Consider the following 14,722-nt stretch of genomic DNA (forward strand, 5'->3'; position numbering starts at 1 on the left):
ATAACTCATGGAATTGTATCCAAAATACTTTTGATTGAGATGGAAGTGAATGAGACACAGTGCTATTTTGTCTCCATTCGTGTAATTTTTAATCATAAGGAAGAGACATTTTGTGTGGTTTCAAAGTAAGCATCATAGTCTGCAGCAGTAAGACAACAATGATGAGAAAAACCAACTCACGCAGGACTTTGACAAGCTAAATATATAATTTCTATTCTAATCTGATAAAACATTGCATTTAAATTAAATAATGATTGCCAATGCAGAAGTGTAATGAAATGTAATATTCTGAGAACTTTATAGAGCTCAATGTTCTGTTCAATGTTAAAATCATAAAACTCAGCAGGTTAGCCAAGATCACCCATCATATCCATATTCACCTCAGTCAGAGTAAACATGTCTTCAATGCAGTGTATCGATGAACATTTTATCATAGACGAACACACACGGCAAAGACCATTTGCAATGCTCTGAAATATCTAACACTGTGTGATCCGTGGTTCACACGGAAACATCCCACAAACTAAAAGTTTGATGCTGTGATCAAGGCATGAGTCCAAAGGGCCTGAACCAATAAAAGACCATGGATGATATCCAAAATTTCTGGACAATTGTAGAATAAGAAGTGCTTGGCTCAGTTTGCTCTCTCCATCCAAGCAAAGGTTTGGGCTGGAGGCCTGTCTTCAGAGTCTTGACTGGGTGCCATGGGAGCAGGCCGCAGCAGAAAAACAGGTCAATACTGACTGTTAATGCCACGATTGGATGGTTTGTGGTCTGACCATTTGGAAGACTGAACGAAATAACATTTTACTGGGGTTCATAAACCTCTTGTGGATGTTAGAATGGCTCCTCCATAAATCCTAAAGTGTTGAAGGCAGGATGTTAAAGTCATAGCTACAGGAATGACAAAATGTATAGAACTGCAGAGTTTCAGAGAAGTCTCCAGCACATGTTGAGAATTAAACCATAGTTCCCCTGGTGTTATACAAGCAATATAAAAAGCATGTAAAAATCGATGAGTGGTAAATGATAATCACATAGAGTGGACACAGTATGCTTCAATGCACTGTGGCTAGATTAAGAACAACGTTGTTTAAGTCCTCCGTCAATAGGACTTAAACAAAAGTTAGCCTGGAATTCCCCTCAGTCCCTTCAGTCATACGTAGTGATCTCCATTATTTTATAAAACAGAGAAAAGCAGAAAATCATCACAGAGAAGAAACTACACCCCGGAGAATGAATGGAGGCATTGTTTATCCATTATCAAACTAGCTGCAAATTAATTTTAATTAATTTTGTGATTAATTTGTCAAGTTGATTAACTAATCTTTCAGTTCTAAAGTGGAACTAAAATGTGTAGGCTAAGAAATCAACATGTAAAACCTTGTCTTTGTTTTGTTATTTGTTTACTTACACAAAAAATAGTTTGTAATGTTACTTCAACTCCGACAGCCACAACAGTCATTTCATCCCTCCATATGATACATTGATTCATGTTCATGATACAAAAGTTATACATAAGCTGGTTACCACAAATGTGCCCAAAAATGACTTTTTTTTTTTTTACTTTAAATGTTCATAAAAATGTGTGTGTGTTTGCTACTTTTATTGTGTTGAGTTTAGGTCCATGGTGCTGCAGTTAGTATCCATTTCAAGCAGGGAAAAGAAAAATCAAAAGATTTTTGCTTGGGGAAAGCAACTACATTACAACTCATACTGATGCCAGTATGAAAATGAAGATTTCATTGATGTTATTGATGGATGACTCATCCGATGAGTTGCAGTCTCATCTCTCAGGGAAGCCAGCAGACCAAAACACATCTGTGTAGGCATATTACTCCAGTAAGTGGTGCATCATCTGATTTAATGTGATTTAAGCAAGTGCCTCCCCTTGAGAAGACAGAAATTACACTATGGTCTTGTCTACTAACAATAAACTGGCCGTAGTTTGATAAAAAGACAGCTCAAAGTGGATTTTCTGAAGTCAGGCTCAAAATAAAGAAGCAGTTTTCATGTTTACAAGAAGGATTAGGCTTGATATGTTTACTGAAGTACACAGAATAAGAAGAAGCATGGTTATTTTAGTGCACAGTTTGCATCCATCTGTATAACATCATATTTGCAAGCATATGTACCATCAATGACAGCCATGGCATGAGGCATTATGTTTTTGGGTTGTCTTTCCATCTTTCTGTCTGTCCAATTTGGCACAAATGTTCCCTTGGACTCAAACATGAACCAAAAAGAATTTGGTGATCAAAGGTTAAAAGTGACTCTGACCTTACAAAACAAGTTCTTCACCATAACTCAAGAATTCGTGTGCTGATTAAGTCAAAATTTACTCAGATGTCAAATATGTTAAATTGATGAAGTGATGACTATCCAAAAGGTCAAAGGTCAAAATCACAGTGACATCCTCCACAGTGACTCCTAAATTCTGTTCTGGACAGTTCATTCTTTTTGCCTTAAGCCATTTATCTGTCTCGTGTTGTGAGGGAAAGACATCTTCATATGTAAGGAGCAGATAACACCTGTTGGCCCATCACCACTCTACACACTGCTCTAAGTCAAAGTAACACAAGCTAAACACGCACATGTGGAATTTAGCCCTGTGGTGGCTGGAAAGATGATCCTCTGAGAAGTGTGGCAAACTCCAGAACGGAAGCCCTGCTGTGACCAATATATAACCCAGCATGAGTCATCCTGCCACGACCCCACAGATATGATGGCCCTCCCCATTGTACTGTAGATGCATCAGTTGGACCCCTGCAGGACAAGGTTTGCGTCCACCCTGTCTGATCATCTTCAGATGGTCCCCCGTTCCCTACGGGGCAGTGAAAGTGAGGAGAACGATAAAGGGAAAAAGAAACCGGGAGAATCAGTCATCTCCCAAAGGCTCAGGGCGTTTCATTTTATACACTGCTTCCTGAACTAACGCCACTGATTTGATTTGTCTAAGGTAGAGATACACTTCAAGGCTGTCTTATTCACTCAGTGAAGAGGGTGGGGAGGGGGTGGGGAGGGTTGGACTTTCATCATGAGATGACAATGAACAATCAGGAAGACTGATGTAATAATAAAATCAATCAGGATTTGATACATAGCCCCATCTCGCTGCTCACCACAGTCCTTATTCCAAATATATCGCCATTGCAGTGTGCCAGAAATTATACAGAACCACAGCTTGAGTTCTTTCCCAAAATCCAGTCCAGTGTGGCTAAAGTGAGCCACAGGGGTGATGAGGATAATCTGGCTGACCCTTACCTCAAAGAAAACTCCCTTCAGGTGCCAGAAGCTCCACAAAGACAGAGATCAGACGAAAGGGAACCAAACTGTTGAAAGTAAACAAATTAGCAGTTGGCTTTTTATGTTGTCCTTAGGTTTGTTGGATTTCATTAGAGTTGAAAGTACAAGCAACCACAGGTAAAAACCCTCCTGGACACAAAAAGACATGATATGTGTTTGAAATGACCCTGGGTCTATCCAAGACAAGTAAAGATTCTGTCCAGACCCACAGCTCACACATAGGAAAGGACATAAGAAGGGAAAGACCCGCAAGTGTAAAAAGAGACTCCACAATGTCAAAATGCCTTTCTCATTATATATTTGGTCAAATTCAAACTTGCAGTCTTTGTGGAATAAATTTGGCAAACTGAAGTTGGGTGTATATGTATAGTGTACACTCCATTACAACTAGTGTTCTCACTGACATCACTGACTCAGCCCGCCGGTTGCCACTGCTGCTGTACATACAGGATTTCATAAGACCCACCGCCAACCCAATATACACCTGAAGGCTCTGAGTCTACTTTCCTCTAGGGCTGATGTTAGTATGATCACTCCTTCCTCTATACTTTGCTGAGCTTGGTGCTGTTCTTGTGGGGGATGATGAGGTCAGCGCACAGATGTCACATATCAGCGCTGCACATATTGTACATTCACATAAGATGAGATTTCAAATTTGCTAGATGCCTTTCCAAAATAATAGTCTGCGTATATTATTATTATTTGGTAACTATTGTAATATTTAGTCTTAAATGCCCCATCTTTGGCTGCTGTCTTGCATATGTTTTGTTTTTCACCTATACAACACATCAAACTGTTTCACTGAGGTAAATTTAAATCTCAGGTATGAACCTCAACAGTCACAATAATACAACTTTCATCAGATTTTATTATGTACTACTCAAAAGAGATCAGACAAAAAGTATGAAATATTAGTTTAACTAATCGCTTCTGCCCAAACTAACTTGTGATGACCACAGCACTGATATGATAACTTGAAACAGCTTGGATCTGAATCTAAAAAAATAATACATCAGTTTTTTTTCCCCTCTTTTTCCCAATGTTCAGCCAAAGTCAATGGTCATAAGTTCACAAAATTCAAGACTGCAAACAATGATGAAATACATTTTTTAGCTGATATTCAATAGCAATCAAGGCATTTTTGGCATTAGCTACAGTAGGATCTAACATTCAGATCAACAGGAAATGATGATGCACTGATCTGCTGGTTCTGGGTCATCACTGAACATGGATCAAATAGTTTATGAATTTGTTCAACCAATGGCACACAATATATCTCGCTGGATGACATACAATAAAAAAAATTCATTCAGAAAACATCCAGAGAGGAAGCAAAAAGGATTGGATGAAAAAAACATTTGCATGCTACATAAAAAGCTATTTGTTGGTTATATTTGTTAGAAGACTCCTGGAGGAAGATAGACAGTAAGATTCAGTGTCTTCTGTGGTCTCTAAATGTGATGAGTCTATAATATCCACATATTTTCCCAGACACCTTATCTCTTTTGGACTGTGCTCCAGCCAGCAGGCCATATGTATTGGGCTTCACGCTTCCCAAGCCCCTTGCCTGCCTTCTACAGACCATGACTTCCTACCACAGGACCCCTGCTGCTCAGTGAGGCCCTGAGGCCAGACCACTGGTCTACAAACATTAATGGCTCTGTTTAGTAACTCACAGTTTTTCGCAGTTGAGCCAAGCACTCTCCAGGAGTCAAATTTGACATGGAGAACACATTCAGAACAGATTCCTCACAACTAGGACAGGTCACATTGTTTCAACATCTCTGTCCCACAGTCTTTTTTTATCCAAAAGCTATCTAATTGTTAAAGAGGGTTTTCAGGTGGCAAGATGCCCTTAAAAAGGCAGTATAGGAGGTCCTACATATGTGTGTGTGTGTGTGTGTGTGTACACGCGTGTATACATATATATTTTCATCGGGGGGTTTAGGGCTTGTCGTGGGCTATTTCAAAAATGAGGTTGGAAGATTTTCCAACCAGATTTGTGGTGACAAAACCAGGTATATTAAGGCAAAACAAGATCTTTTCCTCTCCCCACCAAGTCTTTTGTGTGCCTAAAAGTAACCAGACCTCAAGACCTCAACATAAAAATTAAAAACTGATAGCTAAAAAACACAAAGTGTTAACAAATCCTTGGTTTACAGAAACGTGCAGTGTCAACATTTATTCTAAGTGGAAAATGTCAGCAGTACATGAGGTGTGGGATCTCCTTACCTGCAAGCACAGAGTGAGATCAACCACCATATAACAGGGATGATAAACAATTCAGAGGCTCAGACCCTAAATTTGTGGATTCACAGATGTCACATTAGCCCACATTAATGCAATAAATGTCATGTCTCTTTGCTTGTCCCGCTTGAATATTTTTATCCTTATTAGGGAAAAGACTTATTTGTCTGTAGGACCACCATGATCACACTGTGTTCAGGAAATGTGTGACATGACTGCCAAGCCTCAGTGAAGTCTGATGAAAGTGCATGGATCCAAGGGTGTGAGCTTCATAGTGTACTCTGGTTTTGTCAGTCAATCAGGCCTTGAACATTTTGAACAAAAGCAAGAAAAACTAGAGAAAGAACACCAAGCTGCTATGGTGAAGAACTATCGATTCTCAGAAATATCAAATGCTTTTCTGAGAATGTATGAATACACAGTGACCTCAGGTTGGACTGATGGTGACTCCAAATGTTAGTGGGGAACATGTAAACAGACCAGCAGTAAAATCATGCGGGATCCTCAGACCACACTTTGCTTCAGCATTTTTCCTGTATTGAGCTATCAGATTAATTTAAGGGCTATGACAGCCGTTGAATTAATTTCGCCGTGGTCACAAAGTGAATCAGGCTCATCTTACTCAGACAGAAACATGCCGATACTGTACCATGTGATTGTATAAAAACATAAAACCCATAGTTTATCATAAAACAAATACAGCATTAAATGAGCACTTGACCTTTTAAAACACTGTTAAATGGTTGGAATGATCAAACTCATTTATGTTAGCTGTGGTTTAAGTTAACAAGTTAACAAGCTACTCCATCAATATATTAACCTTAGTTTCTCAAATTAATCAAAAATAGGTTTGAACAACTGTAGTTAAATAAAATTTCATTTTTTCTATGTAGAGGTCCAGTAGCAGCTGTCACTCTCTTCATCGTTTCTGTCTCCTTTAACCACACTCTAACTACTCTTTGAAAAGTTTACATTCTCACTTAAAGTCCAGAAATAATTTGGACAAATAAAGATGTCCAAACGCATTGTCGAGAACAACGGACTGCTTAACCAAAGCAAGAGCAAAACCATCAACTGAGCATTCACAACCCATCCTTAAGTGCAAAAACATGTCATTTTAACTGTTATTCAAAAAGCAAAATATTTCCTGATTGAATTGAATGTGACCTGTGAACAACATGTTATATGCAGTGGGAAAACGATGAATTAAAATGTCTCATGGTTTAAGTAAGAATATTTGTTAGCAAAATCTTTATGTATTAATGTAATATAGCCACTGTGGATTTATTTATGTAATGCAGTTTATACTTCTTTGCATTCTGTCAGTCTCTGCAGTGGTCAGAAAAAGAATGATTGAAAAAAATGTGCTGCTTCTTTGAATCATCCATTGCAAACCCTGAAAAATGTTCCAGTAAGCAATACTGCAGATCTTATGCTTTATTTATTTATTTAATTGTGAAAATACAAATATGGTGTGCAGTGTGTCACTTCTAGCATACTAGATGTGTTTTGAGAGACTTCATTTGTATTACCTCACAAAACATGAGCTTAGAAGTAGAATAGCTTAATATGAAAGTTGTATAGCCGTCGTTTTAATACTTTACCACTTAAATGAATGTTTGTTGTGTTCAACTTTATAAAAACTGACCAAAAAAAAAACATCCTAATTATCATTATTATTATCATCATTATTATTGCCCTTTTTGTTACTACTAAAAATAACAGCAAGAACCAGCAGCCGGGGATTCATAGCTGCTGGCTTACTGTCAGTCTTACCCTCTTCACTTAGGCATCCATATAAAGCTCTGGCCTCCCACTTGACTGGCTGATGATGAGTGACAGTATCCCTGATTCCCAGACTCTAGAGCCGGCCAACAAGAGGAGATGAGGGTGGGCTAAGATGCCAGCAAGCTGGATCATGGCATCAGTTCTGGATGATTTGGTACAGGCTGGACTGGACGGCCACAAACAAATCACTGCTTCTTGACGATGGACTGTTCACTTCCCTTATTTTACTGTTAACAGACAAGAAAAGGTTGATGCAACTCTAGAGGGGGACTTGGTGATATTTAACCCCTGCAGTTTTTGTCTGCAACACTGGTTGACAGTGGCAATAATATCAGTAGGAACAGTGACGATAAGTAATGAGATGGCATGTATCACCAAGGAGAGTTATTTATGTACGTAAAGCACTAACCCATGGTCTGTCAGTTTGAATAATGGTGGTCTCTGTGTCTCTCTGGGATGTAGCCTGACTCATAAATCTTCAGGGACTAGCCCTATAGCCCAGACAGAGCAGCATGGGTCCCTTTACTCCTTTGAATATAAAGGTAAGAAACTTAAGTCAGCCCTTCTCCAACTCATTCCTTTGCACGAATATTCAGACTATCCCCCATTTCTTACAAATGCTCTGGCCACACAAGGAATCAAACTGAGCTTTTCAATTGTAGATATATGACAATCCAAGTTTATGCAACCATCTGTTCTAATTGTAATTCAGAGGACGAAAAGGCATGTGTGTCTTTCCTGGTCCAAGTATGCCTACCAAGAAGTCAGGTAGACTTACAGGCTCTACTCCTTTAAGGATTTGATCACAAAACAACAATGTATCAAAAGAAAATAAGAACCATAACAGTGTTGACGCACAAGGGCAAAGCAGCAATGCTCTCAGTCAAGGAAATTAATAGTTTTGGTTTTCTAATCCCACTTGCTGAGACCTCTTGAAGGAAAAATAGCCCAATTTGGGATGCAAGGAAACCGGACCAGTCTCAATCTTGGACTGAATCATTGCCTCCACAACAAAACAAATTTGCATCAATGATTATTTTCCAAGGGGGAAGAAAAATCTTGCAGAAACTTTCCAAAGGAAATTATTGACAAACAGTCACCACAAAGGTAACCTTACCCTTCTGACGAGCATGCACTGTTCAGCATGTGATATGTATTACTTTTCCAGATCTTTGCACGTGTTGCACTGCTGTACATTACTCTGGGCTTTATGAGAACAGGCAGCGGCAACTGAGATTACTGAGCTGGACTATAGTGTCATGATCGCCAAAGAGAAGGTAAACTTCTCTGGACTTTGCAGAATTTGATAGCTTAAAGAAGAAACTGATCTGCTCTCTCTGTTCACTGTTCTGTGGTTGATTCTCCTTTGGATGTGCTGATACATAGCTACAATATGCAGACTGGTGTCATTCAAGCGATTCTACCTAAAGCCTGTGTTATGATATAAAGATGGCCTTGAAGTGGAGGAGAGAAAACTAAATAAACAGTCAACCTTTTTTTTTCTTTTTGCATGTTTCTTTTCCTTTCTCATTCAAACTCCAGAGTGCCATAAACAATTTGTACATAAACAAACAATTGTTCCTCCCAGATGTACATGGGGCTCAGTATTAAAGGTAGAAAATTAAAGACTATGGTGTAGTTCAAGAGAAAGAAAATAGCTCCAGCGTGAAACTGCTTACAACAAGGTTTCTGAATTATCTTGAGTAACGAGGTCCTGATTTCTGGAAAGAGGTATTCCTGTTGAGTTTTTCAAATGTAAGCGTGGATTTTTTTACACTAACCACCATAACGCACCATAAGAAAAGTGCCATCTAGTTTCATTCTACAGCTGATACCATCAGAACTCCACAACTCACATCAAGAGTTTAGATCAATAAATGAGACTAATATTTAAATGAAATTCTAAGAAATCTCTCCCCCCTCATCTTTCCCATGCTGGAATGGCACATTGTCAAACTATTTTTTTTTTTCGCATAATCTATCAGAACCGTGGAGAGGGTCTCGATCTAAGCAGTGATTTTTTTTCCTGCAGCATCCCGAACTGAAATGGTTGGGAGCCATTGGTTTAATCTCTGCACCTCTTCACCTCTTTTCCTGGTGGTTGGTGAAAGACCCACATGATCAAATGTTAGACTGACTTTAGTGTCATTGTGTCAAGAATATTATGCCACAGTCAGCCAAACATTTAGCTAAGTGGTATAAGGAGATAACATGGGTGTACTAGGTTGTAATTAGCACACACTGGGCATAAAGGAGAATGAACACCAGCAATTTTTTTGTTTTAAAATCATTTCTTATTGTTGAGAAACACTGCAGTGCAGACAGAAGTCAAGCTCATCTAATAGTCTGGGCTATGAAAACCCAGATGAGCTCACTTTCATTTCCTGTAATGATTGTGGATTCAGCACAAGCTGGCTAAGTTAAACGGGGTGGCTGTAATGTCTCTTTGTAAATGCATCAGAAAATAGATAGTCAAGTAAAAGTAAAAGTAGCTCGAAATTGTACAGTACTAACACTAAATGTGTTCGGTCACTTTTCACCACTAAATGATCAGATATATTCACCACTTAGCTATGTCTGTCAGTTGTCTTTTGTCTTTTTTTGGGGGGAAGTGGTGAGAGAGACTCAAAATAGTAAAGTTGCAGCTTAACAATGAGCTCACTATAACCCTCTGTAAGGCCAAGGCAAGCTGCAGGTTCAACCCCCCTCACATTGTCATAGTACTGTTACATTGTAAATTTGCATTGTTGCTATAAAAATATTGATTTTAGTCCTTTAAAAGGTTACATAAACTGTGGAAACATTCTTTATCAGGAACAACAATGTGAAATATGTTTTCTCCATATCTCTCCGCCTCCATGGTGTATGTAATTATTCCCTCTGTATGCAGCTTTGATGCATAAATAATGAATAATTAAAGATGGACAAAGTGGATGACTGCCAATATTGCCTGTAATGCATTTTGTTTTTTGCACAGTGGAATACAGTCTGCAATGTTCAATGTGCTACAATTAGCTACAATGAGACTGGATGGGGAGATCCTCCATACAGCACCTACATCATGTGTTTTCATGTGAAAAATCCCATTTTGACCTAAGAGGAATATGTGGTGGAATTAGACTCTGGTTTGGCTCTCTCTGAAACCAAAGAAAAACCTGCAAACTTCAGCCAACACTAATACTGAGGGAAGGTCACGGGGGCAACCGCAATTTAGCTGATCAACTCTGTCATTTAATATGGGAAATGTAATGATTTATAAGTGAGAATTTACACCTTCTGTATATTAGATTGAAGAAACATGGTGTTGGATGAAAGCCTGTAACTTTAAAGTGATCGCTCAAAACCAGATTTAATAAGTATCATTAGTGGCTCTATGAATATCTTGATGTTTTAGTGTTCCTGAAATAGAGAAATGCATAATTAAGAGTTTTTTCTGTCCACAGTCCAGATGAACAAAGTGTCCGTTAAAATGCTGCCATAGGTAATGGATTTGTAGCCTAAGCTTTTTATACTCTGGCATGGATTCTAACTATTCATTTGGTTGAGGACCCAACTCATAAACTGAGTTCTTTTATTTTGTTTTTCTGTTTTTCTATTCGTCTGTTGGCTATACCTCACAGTCCAAGCTTTCCCTCTGCGTGTTTCTGTTCCTCACTTTATGTGTCTCCAGAAGCAAAGAATCCTCAATATTCAGAACTCTCCCCCCAATTAGCATTTATTAAAAATCCCTACCTGGAAGTATTGGCAGATACTGACTCCAAGATTTACATGGGAAGAACTGTATGAATAAGAAATTCTGTTTGGTTTACACAAAACTACGTAAATGTCTGAGAAATGTTACAGTAGCTGCCAGCGAACTGGAGAAGCACTTTGTCGCTGTGCCGTAGCCCATGTTGTACGAAGTCCAAACGCTGTGGAATGAGGAGTCTACTGCTGTCTGGGAGATAGAGACTGAGTGGAACCCATCACTATTACCTTGGCTGTTTGTGGTTGTCGGCCTGCCATATCCCTCTCCCCACAAGCAGATGGTAGCATCACTAGCCTGCCAAGTTTACGCTGACGAGAATGTGTGTGTGTGACATGAGTATCCATTGGTGTATATGTGTGTTCGTGACCACACATAAAATTGTACGTGGCAATAACACGGCAGAGTTCATTCCCATCCATCGAGAGAGGCTACTTGAAAATTCCCCCTATCTTCCACAACAGAGGGTGTACTGTATGTTTTTGTGTCTATTACAAATCTTGTCACAGGGGAAGAGAATGATGCATACTGACTGGATATATGGGAGAGAGGATGTAATATGGTAACCTTGCTATGCTGCAAAATGAGACGGCAAGTCAACCGTGGGGAAAGCAATACAGTCGAAGTGAGTCAGCAGACCTTACAGCATGTCATTCGTCCTACGTCCTGCAGAAGCAGGCTCAAATCTCTCACTGATGTCTTAATTTCCACAAACCAAACAATGCCAGACTCAGTCAGTGTGGAATCCTTGTGCTTTTGAAACCCCTCCATGTTTGCCAGTTATCATAGTTGGGGAAATTCTCAGTGACCAAACACCCCAGAGACAGCAGAGGAGACAAATGACTACCATGAGGATAGAAGAACCAAACATCTGAGAAATTAGACCATGCATGGCCACAACTCTTATGAGCACATATGGATGTAATTAGTATTGATACCGTTGGAGATTGCTAAAAAAGGAAAACATGCTGTTGGGAGTTAGAGCAAAAGAGTTTGGATTTAAGCTAAGGACCTCAGCCTAGGGCCTCCTACTGTAACAGGTAGAGGAATCCTGAGTCAGTATTCCTCTACGTGGACTCAATTTTTTAAGTACTCATAGTGCAGCAGAAGGACCCCAGTCAATGTAAAATTACTATGTAATAGTTAAGCAACAAGTCATGACAGGCTGTGATATACAGTAATTAAATCACAGCTATGGGGCGTTGTTCAGTGTGACACAAAGCAATAACCTAGAAACTAAGTATGGCGATATTATCAATTATAGACTTGCTCAAATACATAAATTCCAAAACAGTTTTTGTTATCATTATTATCATATCGATTAAAAAAGAGCTGATCTTATCTGTATTCTGCCTGATTGGAATGGAAGTCAGTTACTATGGACCGTACTAGTTAAGAAACCTAACTTAGTCTGCTGTTGCCCTGTTAACTTAACTGAGACAAGCCTATCAGTTCAGTCTTATGACCACAGTCAACCTAACCTCATAACATTTGTTATCAATCAGTCAGTCAATTTAATTAGTCACATGTAATCAGGTAGGATAGCTTATGTTCAGTTCAGCCACAGGGATAAAATATGGTGGAAGGACTTGGCACTGTCCTCGGTGCTGAACTTGATGACAGCCGAGACCCTCAAAGCCAAGAGGCAACTGAAGACTCTTTTTGCTCACTCTTTAAAGGACTTTCACATGGATACAAACATATATCTTCAGACAAAAAAAATGACACTGACGGCACATGGACAGACAAGAAGAGCAGAGCAGCGCAACACAGCAGCAGCACCATGCAGTTATGAGTTACTCAGACCACCAAGTGGAAATATGAAAAACACCCACAAATCTATTATACTGTAGTTTATTCCTATGCATTCTGCTCAGAGCAATCTCAGTCAGTGTGTCTTCCTCCCCTCTCACACATGGAGGCAGGAGTGAGGGTGAGTTGCTATGGTTATCAGGGCACTCTGTGTTTCTATCCCTCTGAGACTTTGACTATTCCCAGTAAAGTTTTTAGATTATATTCCTTTGCAAAATCATGAGAGTTATTGTACCCCAGTGTTGAAACTGAGTACCATAACATCATTTTACATTTCTGGTTAACATTATACACGGTTGCCAACATGTTCTCATCTCTCAAACCTTACATTAATGCCTCATTAACTGGGGTCATTAATAATGCGACGCTAGAACTGCTACTACCAATTTGAAAATCAAATCACTTTCACGCAGTGGTGTTTATCTCTTATGTATCAGACAGCACCTTTGATTTATAGCTTGATTTAGCTGCTAAGGTGTCACGAGACAAATGCCTTTGCAGTCTTAGCATTGTGTGAAAGCACCTTTGATATAATCTATTAGAAGGTTTTGATAAATTAAAAAAGTTCAGCTAAGAAATCTTTCCCTCTCTTCTATTTCTGACTTTCTAGTGTAATAACTCTAATTTGTCTGTTTAATGGAAAAAATAATCCACTCTCTTTGAACAGCAAGGCTTTTCTTTCATTTACATTTCATACAATGCCTGTAGATGTAGCTACTTGCCAAGAGTCCAAGAGTCCAATCTTCCAATGTCCTTTTCATCCCTGTCCTCCTGACTCCACATTTCTGCAACAAATAAATTCACTGGAATGGAGGAAAACTGTGTTTGAAACAGTTTTCTTGGGAAAGTACAAGTACCTCAAAATGGTACCTAAGTACAGTAATGAGTGAATACACTTAGATATGTTCCACCATTGACAGCATAGTATGCGGGTAATCAAAACAGAGAGGAAAGTGTTCACACAGCATCGGTGCTGCAATGTAGAGGAATGTGTTCCATTGTTTCCAGTTGGAGTGAGGTTTGGGACAATGCCATGGAACTCCTTTGACTCCAGCACTGTAGTAATGTTTTGTTTACCATTCCTGGAAGGTATCATGCCAATGTACACACAGAGATGTCTCACAATGCCTATGGAATAAAAGAACATGTTACAGCTTGTATATATTCATAAAACCATGTAAAGCTTTGTCTGTACAACCCCAAACTTCCCCTACTTCCACACACTCCCAGTCTCTGTTGTATGCCTCTCAGGGTATAAAATATCCCTCTGTGGTTGACATTAACATTCACCCAGGAAGCTCAATCAGTAGCCAATGCTGGTTTTCCCTCCTTTTTGTAATTAGGCCCCAGGCTTTGTGTGGGGTACGCCTATGCTTTCTGGCTGAGAAGACACTCTGAGAGGGGATTTGCGGTTTGGGAAGCCTGTGCTGGAAAGAACAACTGTCTGTTGGAGCCAGCAACTTGCCCCTGTCTGATTTGACACATGCCCTACACTGTGACAGAGTTTGCAGACAGGATGCAGCCTCGACATGTGCACGGCCGAGGCTCCTGCCAGAGAGCCTGGAGCTGAGAAGCCGGAGCAACAACCAGAAAGGCCTGTGGAGGCCACAGAATATCCTCTGGAAGAAGATTGCAGCAGTCTGGAGCCTCCTGGTCAAGAGGCTTAGGAGTACATGCATCGCCTAAAGCCAATAGTTTTAATTCCACGGGCAAAAGCTCTTCATATTGTTGAAATTACCACATAGTCTCACACACACTCTCACTCATATGCACACACAAACTCAAGCTGACACAAAGGCATGCCTGCACATTGTCTGCACATTC

This window comes from Scatophagus argus, chromosome 9 (genome assembly GCF_020382885.2).
Source record: "Scatophagus argus isolate fScaArg1 chromosome 9, fScaArg1.pri, whole genome shotgun sequence".
In the NCBI taxonomy this organism is placed as follows: Eukaryota; Metazoa; Chordata; class Actinopteri; family Scatophagidae; genus Scatophagus; species Scatophagus argus.